The sequence below is a fragment of the Copadichromis virginalis genome, linkage group LG7 (genome assembly GCF_057382275.1).
Source record: "Copadichromis virginalis isolate Kocher_CV1m ecotype Utaka linkage group LG7, C_Virginalis_male_GT1.1, whole genome shotgun sequence".
NCBI classification, from domain to species: Eukaryota; Metazoa; Chordata; class Actinopteri; order Cichliformes; family Cichlidae; genus Copadichromis; species Copadichromis virginalis.
In genome coordinates, this window is record NC_140624.1 from 61892992 (window position 1) to 61896136 (window position 3145).

At 37.7% G+C, this 3145-nt stretch overlaps 1 long non-coding RNA gene across 1 annotated transcript; it reads left to right on the forward strand.

Moving 5' to 3' along the window:
- The first annotated feature begins 817 nt into the window (after positions 1-817).
- On the forward strand, positions 818-2553 carry LOC146706449 (uncharacterized). The gene is made up of 3 exons (XR_014921761.1): positions 818-1408; positions 1577-1640; positions 2039-2553. It is a non-coding gene; the product is annotated as an uncharacterized LOC146706449 (long non-coding RNA).
- The last annotated feature ends 592 nt before the right edge of the window (positions 2554-3145 follow it).

Below are 3145 nucleotides of genomic sequence, written 5' to 3' on the forward strand. Positions count from 1 at the left end.
ATATAATCCAACCTGCCTCCTTGTTTCCTCCTTGACTTGTATTCGCAAAATTTCCAGTTAAATTAAGAGTAATCCAGAAAAGTTTTCCTGCTTCAAAAGCTCTTCCAGTTGCCTGTCTTCTTGTCCTCCTTCAAATGTGCATTTTATGAATTTGTATTTATTTGACTTCATATTGCCATGACAACATAACACAGAGCATCATGGTAGATTAAAGCAGGTGGTTCTGTCCGCTACAGAAATGCTGATAAACTCAATTTATTTGAGTTGTCTTAACTTAGAAAAACTAAGTAAGATGGAAGTTTTTCTTCTCAGTGTGGAAGGATGAAAGATGTGTTTTGAAAATGCCACGTCACTACCGTCCTCCTCCCTAGCACGGATCAGTCCGCATGTTCATGGTGCCAGCATTTTTTATGAGCAAACCTAGAAAAGCGTCAGCTCAAGGGATTATTGTTGTCATTGCTGTGGATCTTTACCTGATAGACTGACTTGGTGAGTAAATGTTTACTCTTATTCAAACTGATTTTGTGGCTTCTCTTAGTTTAGCACCAGGTTTATAATCGTGCTAGCTAGTTAGTGTTAGCCTAGCGTTGCTGCTGCGGCTGGGCTCATGTTACTTAAAAATTAACACCACAGCCTTAAAAACCTTATATAAAAATATGTCTGTGAAATTTTCTGTTGATTGTTTGAAATAAAAAAGTGAGATAAGAGCCCAGACAAAATTCTTCGGGGGGGGGGGTGAAAACAATAAGCCAAGAGTTAGCTGTGCTCGCGGACTCTTTATCAAGCCTTGACCTCCCGGTCAGCTGGGTAACAGAGCTCTCCGAAAACGTGGAAGCACTTTTGCAAATATGTGATATTTTGATAAATTAAGTAGATATTTGAGCATTACACAGCTACATTCTCCACTGAAAATATCTTAAAAGGTTATTTTGTGACCCAGAAAGGGTAATCTAGGGGAAAGGAGGATCGCATATGTCGGCCATGGTTGTCGGAGCCTGTGCGTACTTGTAAGCTCGCCAATGGCGGAGGAGCGCGGCTTATTGCTTTTTCTGGGTCACAAAATCAACTTTTAAGATATTTTCAGGCGAGAATGTAGCTGTCGAAAGTTCAAATATCTGCTCGATTTATCAAGACATCACATATTTGCAAAAATGCCCCGACGTTTTCTGAGATGTCCATTTTTTTCATGCTTTGTGGCACCTTGAACATCTGTGGCATCTATTAATGTCAAATCTAGCCTTTATTTAACAACATAAGCAAACTCTATGTTACAATGATTGCACAGCCATTAAGGATCAAATCGGTTTCTGAAAAATGTTCTGTTTTTTCTCCCTCTGCTTGCTTCTTACTGTCTTTGAGGCTCGGGACCAGCACTCCTGCTGTTGGACAGAAAGACATCAACTCAGTGGTAAGTATTTTGGTTTTCCAATATATTAGCAACTGTCAGTGACATTTATATTAATCAGGCTGAACTTTAATCATACTTTAGATCAGCCTGTTTTACTTATTGTTTTATTTGTTTTTTGGTTTGGGGAAGTTGTTTCTTTACTGATCTTTTCCTGTCTTCTGTTATTAGACTTGAGATATGACTGCACTAGGCTGTTGCTGGTGACTCCAGTTAATTCTACAAGACATGCTGTGTAAGTAAACAAACAACAACAGTTTGGTCTGCATTTCTTGAAAGATCACATCCCCCAAACTTAGTTTAGAGGGTCTACACTGAATATAGTGAAGTCTGCAAGTTTTCTAACAGCAAAATTTGTTTTGTGCCCAAATCATTTTGCACATCATTAGAATGAAAGTTATTGGCCATGTTTGCATAGCCCTTTTTAAAATGATGCTTTCATGACATTATTGTGTGTCGGGTGGGGGTCAGGGCTATCCAGACTGACAATTGGGACATTGAATGTCACCTCTCCGGTGGGGAAGGAGCCTGAGATTGTCCAAATTGGAGTCTGTTTTATACCAAATGCAGAAAAAAATGTTTTAAGAAAGCAATTAAGTTCATGTTCCAAAAAATATGATTGTTTGCTTGCAGGACACCAGGAGAGATGAGTCCTCCGTCACAGATGGTGTGGTCAGTGAAGATGGTCGCCTGCAGGTTCAAGCTCATTGCATCTCCAACCCACATCCACTGCCACTGTACTTAAGGGAAGTTAAAGACTTTCTTCTGCACCTACATTTGGATCACCTCGATCCATGATAGTCATTCAGGCAGTAATGCCTGGACTGGAAACAAGCCATCCTTAAAATATTACAACATTCCAGCTCATGTGTTGGAATGCAAAACAAATGTGTTGTTTAAATTAGAGACTGCACTTGTGACAGAACAACACATATTTTTATTTTGATTATATAAGTAATGTAAGTACAAAACAAACTTGTGGTAGGCCTAAACTTATTTTCAGAATAATTACATCTGCGACCTTGTTTCATTGTAAGATTATAACAGTGATGGCAATATAATTGTTTGTTGTTCAGCAGAACAGTGTCCAGTATGTTGGCTGTTATACTTTGTTGTGTTTGAAAATAAAAGTTGGTCTGATTTTAACATCAAGACAAAAAGTGTTGTTAATTATTTTTAATCATATTCAGGTTACCACAAATTGTTTTTTCATTTAGTTGAACTTGAAATGTTTGTCAGTAAGTAAACAATTAGCACTGTACAGTCAGAAATATCAAGTTATTCTTAATACTGCAGACTTGCACTGTATAAGTTGTCCTAACAGTCATCTTAAGTAAGCTTTACTTAGTTTTTTTGAGGCAATGAGTTTCCTTAATTTTTTTGAGTTCTGGGAACTAACAAGGCTTTACAGTGTACTCAAAATGAGTAAGTTGCCCTAACTTGGTCAACTTACGTAAACTTGATCCAATTTTCTTGAGTTCTGGGAACAAATGAGCTTGTACAGAGTACTCAAAATAAATAAGTTGTCCTAATTTAGTCATTTTTAGCTAAGCTTTACTCAATTTTTTTGAGGCAACGAGTTTCCTCAATTATTTTGAGTTCTAACTAATTCGATTTTACAGTGTGTAAGAGCAGGAATTTAACTACAAACTCTCATAGTTCCCGTCAGTATCATTCATTCTGCTCTGCCTCAATGGTCACAGTGGCTAGTTTAAGTACGTTTGCCCCATAGAAATCCAC